The sequence below is a fragment of the Cynocephalus volans genome, chromosome 2 (genome assembly GCF_027409185.1).
Source record: "Cynocephalus volans isolate mCynVol1 chromosome 2, mCynVol1.pri, whole genome shotgun sequence".
In the NCBI taxonomy this organism is placed as follows: Eukaryota; Metazoa; Chordata; class Mammalia; order Dermoptera; family Cynocephalidae; genus Cynocephalus; species Cynocephalus volans.
Genome location: NC_084461.1, coordinates 89154134 through 89167093, shown reverse-complemented (window position 1 = coordinate 89167093; position 12960 = coordinate 89154134).

Below are 12960 nucleotides of genomic sequence, written 5' to 3'. Positions count from 1 at the left end.
GAAGGGGAGGAAAATGGAGATTGCATTGAAAACATATTCAACAAAATAGTGGCAGAAAACTTCCCAGGTATAGGAAAAATCACAGATCTTCAGATCCAGGAAGCTCAACGATCTCCAAATGTATTCAACCCAAAAAGACCTTCTCCAAGACATGTCATAGTCAAATTGGCAAAACTCAGAGACAAAGAGAGAATCCTAAAAGCTGCAAGAGAGAAGCGTCAAATCACCTATAAGGGAGCCCCAATCAGGTTAACATCAGATTTTTCATCACAAACCCTAAAAGCTAGAAAGGAATGGGATGATATTTTCAAAATACTAAAAGACAAAGATTGCCAGCCAAGAATACTCTACCCTGCAAGGCTATCCTTCCGAAATGAGGGGCAAATAGTATATTTCTCTGACAAAAACTGTGGGAGTTCACTACCACAAGACCACCCTTACAAGAAATCCTCAAGGGAGTAGTGGGTTTGGTTCCTGAAAAATAACTACCACTGCCATAAAAACCCAAGAAAAATCTAAACCCACTAGTATAATAAAAATGGCATTCATGAAGAGAAAACAAGCTAACAAAAACGCTATCTACAACCTAAGGAACCAACAAACACAGAAAACAAACAGTAAATCAGAAAGCAAGGAACAAAAGACACTTAGGACAACCAAACAACCAATAAAATGCTAGGAATAAATCAACACCTTTCAATAACAACTCTTAATGTAAAAGGCTTAAATTCCCCAATTAAAAGACACAGACTGGCTGACTGGATCAAAAAGCAGGACCCAACTATATGCTGCCTACAAGAGACCCACCTCACCCATAAAGATTCACACAGACTAAGAGTGAAAGGATGGAAAAAGATTTACCATGCAAACAGAAAAGAAAAATGAGCTGGAGTAGCTATTCTCATATCTGACAAAATAGACTTTAAACTAAAAACCATACAAAGAGACAATGAGGGACACTACTTAATGATAAAAGGACTGATCCATCAAGAAGACATAACAATCATAAATATGTATGCACCCAATGTTGGAGCAGCCAGATTTATAAAACAAACTCCATTAGACCTAAAGAAGGAAATAGACACTAATACCATAATAGCAGGGGACCTGAACACCCCACTGTCAATATTAGACAGATCATCTAGGCAAAGAATCAGTAGAGAAACACAAGATCTAAACAAGACTCTAGACCAATTGGAATTGGCAGATATCTACAGAACATTCCACCCAACAACCTCAGAGTATTCATTTTTCTCATCAGCACATGGATCATTCTCCAGGATAGATCACACATTAGGTCACAAATCAACGCTCAATAAATTCAAAAAAATTGCAATTATCCCATGTATCTTCTCAGACCACAATGGATTAAAACTAGAAATTAATAACAAACAAAACTCTGGAAACTATACAAACACATGGAAATTAAACAGCATTCTACATAATGACATATGGGTCCAAGAAGAAATCAAGCAGGAAGTCAAAAAATTTATTGAAACTAATGAAAACAATGATACGTCATACCATAACCTGTGGGATACTGCAAAAGCAGTATTGAGGGGAAAATTTATTGCATTAAATGCTCACTTCAGAAGAATGGAAAGATGGCAAGTGAACAACCTAACACTTCACCTTAAAGAACTAGAAAAACAAGAACAATCCAAACCTAAAGTTAGCAGACGGAAAGAAATCATTAAGATCAGAGCAGAACTGAATGAAATTGAAAACCAAAAAACAATTCAAAAGATCAACGAATCAAAAAGTTGGTTTTTTGAAAAGATAAATAAAATTGACAAACCATTAGCATGGCTAACACAAAAAAGAAGAGAGAAGACTCAAATAACAAAAATTAGAAATGAAAAAGGCGATATTACAACTGATTCATCTGAAATACAAGGAATCATTCGAGACTACTATAAACAACTATACGCCAACAAATTTGAAAATCTGGAGGAAATGGATAAATTTCTGGACACACACAAGCTCCCAAAACTGAACCGTGAACACGTAGAAAATTTGAACAGACCAATAACAATAAAGGAGATTGAAGCTGTTATCAGAAGGCTCCCAACAAAGAAAAGCCCAGGACCACATGGATTCACAGCAGAATTTTACCAAACATTCAAACAGGAATTGACACCGATTCTTTACAAACTATTCCAAAAGATTGAAATGGACGCAAATCTCCCAAACGCATTCTATGAAGCAAACATCATCCTGATACCAAAACCAGGTAAAGATATAACCAAAAAAGAAAACTACAGGCCAATATCCTTGATGAATATAGATGCAAAGATCCTCACTAAATTACTAGCAAACAGAATACAGCAACACATACGTAAAATTATTCATCACGATCAAGTGGGATTCATCCCAGGGATGCAAGGTTGGTTCAACATACGCAAATGAATAAATATGATACACCTTATTAATAAACTCAAACACAAGGACCATATGATCATCTCTATAGATGCTGAAAAAGCATTTGATAAAGTACAGCACTCATTCATGACAAAGACCCTCTATAAGTTAGGTATAGAGGGAAAGTATCTCAACATAATTAAAGCCATATATGCCAAACCCACAGCCAATATCATCCTGAATGGGGAAAAGCTGAAAGCTTTTCCTTTAAGAACAGGAACTAGACAAGGATGCCCACTCTCACTACTCCTATTCAACATAGTATTGGAAGTACTAGCCAGAGCAATCAGAGAAGAGAAGGAAATAAAGGGCATTCAGATTGGAAAAGATGAAGTCAAACTGTCCCTGTTTGCAGATGACATGATCCTATATATCGAACAGCCTAAAACCTCTACAAAAAAACTGCTGGAATTGAGAAATGATTTCAGCACAATAGCAGGATACAAAATCAACACACAAAAATCAGTAGCATTTCTTTTCTGCAATAGTGAACGTGCAGAATGTGAAATCAAGAAAGCCTGCCCATTTACAATAGCCACCAAAAAAATAAAATACTTAGGAATTGAGTTAACCAAGGAGGTGAAAAATCTCTATAATGAGAACTACAAACCACTGCTGAGAGAAATTAGAGAGGATACAAGAAGATGGAAAGATATCCCATGCTCTTGGATTGGAAGAATCAACATAGTGAAAATGTCCATACTACCCAAAGTGATCTACAAATTCAATGCAATCCCCATCAAAATTCCAAAGACATTTTTCTCAGAAATGGAAAAAACTATCCAGACATTTATATGGAACAATAAAAGACCACGCATAGCCAAAGCAATGCTGAGCAAAAAAAATAAAGCTGGAGGCATAACACTACCTGACTTTAAGCTATACTACAAAGCTATAATAACCAAAACAGTATGGTACTGGCATAAAAACAGACACACTGACCAATGGAATAGAATAGAGAATCCAGAAATCAACCCACACACTTACTGCCATCTGATCTTTGACAAAGGCACCAAGCCTATTCAGTGGCGAAGGGACTGCCTCTTCAGCAAATGGTGCTGGGACAACTGGATATCCATATGCAGGAGAATAAAACTAGATCCATACCTCTCGCTGTATACTAAAATCAACTCAAAATGGATTAAGGATTTAAATATACACCCTGAAACAATAAAACTTCTTAAAGAAAACATAGGAGAAATACTTCAGGAAATAGGACTGGACACAGACTTCATGAATACGACCCCAAAAGCACGGGCAACCAAAGGAAAAATAAACAAATGGGATTATATCAAACTAAAAAGCTTCTGCACAGCAAAAGAAACAATGAACAGAGTTGAAAGACAACCAACAGAGTGGGAGAAAATATTAGCAAAATATACATCTGACAAAGGATTAATATCCAGAATATATAAGGAACTCAAACAACTTTACAAGAAGAAAACAAGCAACCCAATTAAAAAATGGGCAAAAGAGCTAAGTAGGCATTTCTCTAAGGAAGATATACAAATGGCCAACAGACATATGAAGAAATGCTCAACATCACTCAGCATCCGGGAAATGCAAATCAAAACCACATTGAGATACCATCTAACCCCAGTTAGGATGGCTAAAATCCAAAAGACTATGAACGATAAATGCTGGCGAGGTTGTGGAGAAATAGGAACTCTCATACATTGTTGGTGGGACTGCAAAATGGTGCAGCCTCTATGGAAAATGGTATGGAGGTTCCTCAAACAATTGCAGATAGATCTACCATACGACGCAGCTATCCCACTGTTAGGAATATCCCCAGAGGAATGGAAATCATCAAGTCGAAGGTATACCTGTTCCCCAATGTTCATCGCAGCACTCTTTACAATAGCCAAGAGTTGGAACCAGCCCAAATGTCCATCATCAGATGAGTGGACATGGAAAATGTGGTACATCTACACAATGGAATACTACTCAGCTATAAAAATGAATGAAATACTGCCATTTGCAGCAACATGGATGGACTTTGAGTGAATTAAGTGAAACAAGTCAGGCACAGAAAGAGAAATACCACATGTTCTCACTGATTGGAGGGATCTAAAAATAATATATTATATAAATTCACACACACACACACACACACACAAACCGGGGGGGGGGGGAAGAAGATATAACAACCACAATTATTTGAAGTTGATATGACAAGCAAACAGAAAGGACATCGTTGGGGGGGAGGGGGGAGGGAGAAGGGAGGGAGGTTTTGGTGATGGGGAGCAATAATCAGCTACAATGTATATCGACAAAATAAAATTTAAAAATAAATAAATAAATAAATAAATAAATAAATAAATAAAAAATAAAATGAAATATTTGTTTTGTTTATATCGTGACCAATATAATGAACCTAAACATAAAAAAGAATATATGTGCATGTATATATTAAATATTAAAATATATTATTCGACCAAAGTAATCTATGTTTTCCATCATAGAACCCTATAATCTCCAGCAGATTAACAATAAAAATACTCTATATTGTAAATATTGAAACAATAAGAACTAAATCAAAGAAAAATGTTCTTTAGCAAATAAATCAGAGAAATCAAGTTATGAAAAAGAAACAGATAAAAAAGTAATTCTCCAAGGAGATAATTTAGTAGAGATAAGAAAACACTTGAAATAAGTATAATTGATAGCTTCATAAAAATAAAAATATAAAACATCCATAAAATAAGAATAGGCTACTATTACGAAAAGAAAAAAGTTAAGATCTTGAAAATTTTAAATTTGGTTGCAAAAGTAAAAACATAAAGCTAAAAAATATTCCATAAAAGGATTAAATAAAATATTGAACTATTGAGAACAGGACAAACTTTGATCTGGAAGTTTGATCTGGGTAAATACATAGAAACTTTAACTAAAGTTTTTATAATACAAGCTCCTGAAGAAGAGAACAGAGGGAATAAAAGGAATATAATAGTCAAAGTAATAATGGAAGAAAATATGCTAAAGTTTAAGAAAGACATATTAAAAAGTGTTCACACTAGCCATAGTAAAGTAATAGAAAACATCATCTACAATAATCAAGGTGATGTTGCAGGTACATTCTGAAAATATTTTCAAGAATCAAAGGATATAGAGGGTCTTACAAGCAAACATCAGAAAAATATCAAAATAGCTTCAAAGTTTTTATTGATATTACTAAATCTTAAGAAAAAATGAGCAATAGCTTTAAAAAAGGGTATAAACAATAGATAACTCTGAATATTTGTTTATATATAATGTGAAAGACAAATAATAATCAACTAGTAAAAAAATAGAAGAAGTATCTTCTTAGTGTGAGACTACATAAATTTTTATTTTAAAAAGTTTGGATACTCACTAGAAGTATAGGGAAATGATTGGAAATCATCCAACCCAATGGGAAAAAAAAAAAGAACAATTGAAAAACAACAAACCAAAATGCCTGGGAAAGAAATGAGAATAAAGAGTCAATACCAAATGCAAACTCTGAATATAAATCAGTAATCACAATAACTGTGTTTGGATAAAAATTCTTCTATTAAATTTCATAGATCCTCGTGTTGAGTAAGGAAGAAAAACTTGTATTAGTCCATTTTGTGTTGCTATAATAGAAATACCTGAGACTGTTATAAAGAACAGAGGTTTATTTGACTTACAGTTCTGGGACAGCAGCATCTGGTGCTGGTCTCAGGCTGCTCCTATTCATGGCGGAAAGTGGCAGCAGCCAGCAGCTGCAAGCAGCTCACATGGCGAGAGGAAGCAAGAGAGAGTAAGAGAGTAGGTGCCAGGGCCTTTTAAACAACCAGCTTTTGCAGGAACTAACAGAGGGAGAACTCACTCATTGCTCCCCCTCCCCCAAGGAGAGCATTGATTCATTCATGAGGGATCCACTCCCATGACTCAAACAGCTTCCAGCACTGCCACATTGGGGAATCAGATTTCTGCACGAGTTTTTGGGAGACAACACATCCAAACTCTGTCACAACTACAACATATGTCACTCTATACTGTCTGAATGAAACATGCCAGTGTGAACAAAACAGGCAAAAGTCATCCCGTCATGGAGCTGGCATTCACCAGCATTTTCACGGGGGATACATCTCAGAAGTTAAAATTTCCCTGAAGACGTGGCTGTGACAGGTAGTAGGTTCCCTTGAGCCATCCCAGCATCATCACCAACCATCATTTAAAATATAATCCTGGGGCCACCTACCTCAGAATCACTTGGGACACCTTAAAAAGATCAGAATCTTTTAAGGAAAAGCCTAGAAATCTGAATTTCTAACAGCTGCTTCTTCAATAGAGAGAAAAATATTTGAAGCCATAGTAATTTGCAAACCTTGCGACCATAATCAAAATTTGTGACTTGCCTTGAAAGCTGCATTCTTCCCATTCTAACACTCTGTATTTGGAAAGAAACAGTTGCAGTCTGACGGTATTGATGATTTCCAGAACATGTATTGAAAAACTAAATAGCATGTGATTAACAGCATGTTTTAATACTGTAAAAAAATTAAATGAGACATGCCCAAAATGAAATGGCTCATGGGATTTTAAGATAACAGTAGAGAAAAATATAAATAGAACAATGTTCACAAAGTGATTAATTGTGGAAATACTAACATTAATATAATAAGAAAATCACCTATGCATCAGAGCATACAAGGGGAACTAAGATTCCATTCACAATTAAGTGAAAGTCCCAAAACATCGTATAATATCCTTAACCAAAAAAATGCATGCCCTATTTTAAGAATTAACTAAAACTTTACTGAAGTAACTAAGAAAGGATTTGAATAAATGAAGATAATTATGGTGCTACTTATTAGGAGGATTGAATATAATAAACTTCCCTAATTTAATTTATATCTTCCAAACAAATATCAACTTTAGTAAGAGTCTAATGAAAATCAACATGCTAATTCTTAATTTTATGTTGAAGAGACTATGTCCAAGAATGTAGAAGGATATTCTCTGCTAGATCAAAACATACTATAACATTATAATAAAATAGATTGGAGTTTGCCCTGGGTTAGAATGTTTTCTCTTGTTTTGCTTGTTAGACTACATTTGGGTTCCTTAGGACACACACTATGAGATGGTTTAATGTGTAAGTTGTGTATCTGGGAAGGCCCTTGAGATCAACACTTGAGGAAGGTGGGGGATGAAACAGGACTGGACAGAGAGAGTTGAGATGTGATGCAGGCCCAACAATTGCCCCAGTCCACCCCATGGAGAGTTCTGGAACTAGAATGGCTCTTCAGAGTTGTCTCCTGTTTGGCAAAGATGAACTTTCTACTCACAGTAGATGGGCCATTGAAAGGGGAGTGACGCTGGGTGACGCCGCTCTCTGCAGCTAAGGAACTTTCTGAGGGGCTGTGCTAACTCTGTGGCTGGGGATGAAAAGTGAAGCAGGGTCTGAAAAACACATCTTGCAGTTCCCACAGAACGTTAGTAATATATTTGTCAAAACTCTATTATGTCCTTTCTTCTGTACCAGGAAGCATAAAATTCTTTACCTCCGAAGACAGTTGTATTTAAAACATCTCTCCTTAATGCCTTTAAGTTCCTGTGCTAGTAGCTCACGTTGTGCTTTGAAATACTTAAACATATGGAAGTATCAGAGAATAAACAGAATGGACTCCTCTATGATAATCACTGCAGTCTCAATATTTAAATTGCTTTTTTTAATTAACAACATAATGTATGTTCAATGAAAAAACTTGGCAAATGAAGCACAGGACAGAAAAGTCATCACACAAAAAAAGAAAGCAAAAGTAAAAATCATTTATATGCCTATTAGGTACATTTTTTATAGACTAGTTTCATCTGTTTATCATATTTTCCCTACTTTTTTTGTCAGGTAACAATATAGGAAAATGTTATTACATGTCAATAAACAATTTTACATAAAATGTTTCTTCAACTTCTATCCTGAATACCACATAAAAAAAGTATGATATATTTAATTAACTTTTTAGTATTAAGAATTTATTTTATTTTCTTACTTTCCTATTAAATTAATTTATAAGTAAATAATTGCATATATTTATGTTTGTACACATTCTGATTTATTGCTTTATTTATTAGATGTGAAAGTTCTGTCCTTATTTTTGTTTAAGTGGGGTGCTCAGGCATTGGTTCATTTCATATCTTGAGAGTAAAGCATCTAAAATAGATTTGTGCCCAGCAAATGCTGGTGAGGCTGTTCACAGTCAAGGAGAGCACTAAACAGAAGTGTCATAAACCACAGACCCTTGGCTGTCTACTGAAGACTCCTAGGACAACCATGCATGAACATAAAGGCAAATAGTAGGAAAATATAAACAGATCAATGAATTTCAATAAAGATAAATTTAGTAATGACTTTTACAACTTTCTGAAAGATAATTTCTTCAAATTTCTATTTTTCTTTCATCACTTTGAGTAAAACACCGGAAGAAGAAAAAAGAAATAGAAAAGTGTATCCAGAGATTTTAAGATCGATTGAAGTTTGATGCTGACATTGTAACTAATGCAAATAGCTAACGTAATATTTTAAGTGAATTAAGCCAGGCACAGAAAGACAAATACCACATGATCTCACTCATATGCAGAATCTAAAAAAGTTGATCTCATAGAAATAGAAAGTAGAACTATAGTTACCAGAGGCTGAGACCATTGGGGGAAGTGAGTTGGGGAGACATTGGGCAAAGGATAAAAAATTACAGTTAGGTACAAGAAATAAGTTCAAGAGATTTATTGTACCATATAGTGACTGCAGTATAGTAAGGGCAATATATCGTATTCTTGAAAAAAATGTCAAGACAGTTGATGTTAAATGTTTTCACAACAAAAATAACTATGTGAGGTAATGCATATGTTAATTAGCTATATTTAACCATTTCACAATGTATATATACTTCAAAACAGCATATTGTACCCAACAAATACATGTAATTGTATCTGTAAATTAAAAAAAAATTTTTTTAACCTGAAAACAAAATTGGATACTAACATTATGTGTAAAGGGTTTTTCTTCCAATAGAATGTCTCATCCATATCTTTGGATAACATGTATATTATTAATGCATGATAATTTTTAGTGTGGTAAAACTGAAGTTTCTTTGTGCAGTTTTAAGTACGTATTACCTTTCGTTTTGCACCAGCATAAAATAAAAAGAAAAAATGTTTACATTTTCTTTCTGTTATGGAGATGCATAATTCAAAACTCTGTTATTTTCATTTCTGCTATTATTCCTCATATCTGGTATCAGTTAATCAACAGTAGGTCTCTGGTCTTTAACTCTGACTTACAGAATAGAAATCCGATAGCTCATTCTTTTCTGGGTTCTACGTTTATGGAAGGGAAAGAAAAATATTCAACTTTTCCCAATATTTTAGTAGTCTTTACCCTTCTTTCAACTAAAATGTCACATTTTACCTGATGTTTAATTAAATTAATTATTGCATAGTTACACAACTCAGATGATCAGAGTGCTGATGTAACAGTCCTTCCCAGAGCAGGCATATAAAAATCTGCAGGGTATAAATATCTTCATAAAGAAACATGAAACTCAGACAGGGATAAAATGCACTGGGCTTTATTAACTTTATATGTCAAGAAAAGCAAAATATATAATAGGGGTTTAAAGTTTGTTTTAGCAGGTTACCTGTCAGCTATGTAAATGTTGGTGATTATAGTTAGTGTATAATCTGTTTGTCCTTATAGAAATAACTGGAGCTAATCAAAATGCAAAAGTGCTACCTTGATGTGACATAACTAATAAAATGGCACTGTTATTAATTCAGAAATTTGGTTGACCACTTGCACATTTTTGGTAACAAGTTGTTGGTAAGTTGTTAGCTAAAACCTGGCCGACAGGAGTGCTGCTAGAGATGTGTAAAATCACTGCACACAGTTTGATATTGTGGATTTTGGCAATGATGCAGGAAAATGAAGGCTGCCAATGTGTCTTGCTAGTTCTCCTAGAACACAAAAAAACCTCACCAAAATTGTGGTTTCACTTGTACTGTGAGTATTATGCAACTCCCCAGCCTTCCGCTCTTCACCAGGAATCTAAGAATTGATACTCATGTTCATTTTGGCTTATTTGAGATAAGATTGAACAAGAAGTGTTGAACCTGAAAATTTTACAGAAATCAAGAGCCCTGTGCAGCATTTTTAGTCACCACTCCAGTCATTATATTCTTCATGACTATTTTCTGAGTTTCACTTCTCTTCATTCCATATATTTACTTAAAGTGGGAACATAATTTAGTTTCTCAAAAGCATTGAGCCTGTCATCCATGCTTACCAGTCTCTGGATTTAGTTTCCTTTGCATTTATACTCTGTGCAACTAAATGCAAAAAGGGCTTAGCCCTGGCTTAGGCTCTTCCATTAACTTGTGTCACTTTGACCAGGTCTCTTAAACCTGTGGCAGCTAGTAGAGACATAGAAAGCAATATAAGTCTTCTTGATTCTCTTTCCTGAAGAATAGTCAATGCTTATAGTTTTTGTGTTTTCTTTTTGCTTAGCATTTTAATGAAATGGAATAAAAAGGAACACTCTTGGTTTTAGCATACACTAGAAACAATGAATTTTACTTTTGATCCAATATTTGAAGGCAGCATTTATTATAGCTATCATAAAGCTCCTTGCTTTTGTGAGAACACAGGCAAATGGCAAAGTGCTCAAGATAAATTAGTATTTTTGCTTTCACCTCTCTAGGATTTAGAAATTTTATCTTTCATATCAGTCTGTTTCCCAGCAGAAAGTCATACACCTTGAAAGGGGCAATTGACATGAATTTAATGAGATTTTTTAAAAAGCTAATGGAAACCAAAGGAGAAGGTTGGATAAGCCTAGGTCTAACACAGTGCGAAGTTGCTCCTCTCCATGGATTTGAAGGGGCTGTAGGGGAGAGCTATGAGATGTTTATTCAAGATTTGTGGCCTTTGGCAGGGTAACACCTCCACTGGCAACTAGCTGCCTCGGCACAAAGGAAGCTGAGGGAGTAAATACCCCAACTGCTTTTTCTTCCCACTCTCTGATCTCTGGCTAGAAACTCATTTTTCAAATATAACCAAAGCTAAAGGATAAAAAGTCTCCTTGTTGTGATCCTCAGGTAACAACTTCCTGAGACACGTATTAAGATAGAGAATGTTGGAAAGGGGACAAACAGGGAGTAACATCTGTAAATTGAAGGTTTTAGACCTGAAGATCTCAAAGTTCCTTTCTGCTTTACAATTCTGTCTTTTTCTTATATGCAGCTATTTGCCACATTTCATGTATATTTATGCAGTCACTTATATGGCCTGATATTAGTATAATAATTACAATTTATCATTTTATAATACTTCATTTAAAAGACATTTTTGGAATTCTGTTTATGGTTTGCATTTTTCCTTTCAGTAGTGATATGTCCTGATGTAAACAGGAATACCACATGCATATCTTGAACTCTAGGTAAAAGCTAATATAGTAAATTTAAATTTTTCAAGCTTTTCTTTTATATCCAGATAATAAACTGAGTATCTGTTTGGTTCTCTCATAGAATAGTGAAGACTGACGTCTTGTTATTTCCTTTGTTTCTATGAATCTGTAGGTTGGAGTAAGGCAGGGCCTGAGTTCAAATTCTGAGAATCTAACGATCTACAAAAATATAGTCAACTTATCTTTGACAATGGCTTAACAGACGTCTCACCAAAGAAAATATACAGATAAAAATTATGCATTCAAAAAGATGCTCCACATCATATGTCATCAGGAAAATACAAATTAAAATATTAACGAGATACTACTACATATCTGTTGTAATGTTCAAAATTCAAAACACTGACAACACTGAATGCTGGTGAGGATGTGGCAAAACAGGAACTCTCACTTAATTTACTAGGGGGAATCCAAAATGGTACAGCCACTTTGGAAGACTATTTGGCAGTTCCCTACAAACTAAACATGCTCTTATCATACAATCTAGTAATTCTGCCTCTTGTTATTTACCCAAAGGAGTAGAAAACTTGGTTTCACACAAAAACCTGCACAAGAATGTTTATAGCAACTTTGTTCATATTTGACAAAACTTGGGAGCAACCAAGATGTTCTTCAATAGGTGGTTGGATAAATAAACTGTGGCCCACCCAGACAATGGAATACTATTCAGCACACTACTAAGTGAAAGAAACCAGCTTGAAAGATTACATACTGTTATGGTTCCAACAATATGACAGTCTGAAAAAGGCAAAACTATGGAGACAGTAAAAGATCCGTAATTGCCAGAAGTTAGGGGAGTGGTAGGAATGAATACATGGAGCACAAGAAATTTTAGGGCAGGGAAATTACTCTGTGTGATGCTATAATGATGAACATGTGTCATTGTACCTTTGTCCAAACCCAGAGAATGTACAACATCGGGAGTGAACCCTAATGTAAACTATGGCCTCTGGATGATAGTATTGTCAGCTAGGTTCATCAATTGCAACAAATGTATCGCTCTGATGGGGGATGTTGATAATGGGGGAGGCTGTGCATGTGTGGGGTAAGGGGGCGTATGAGAAAT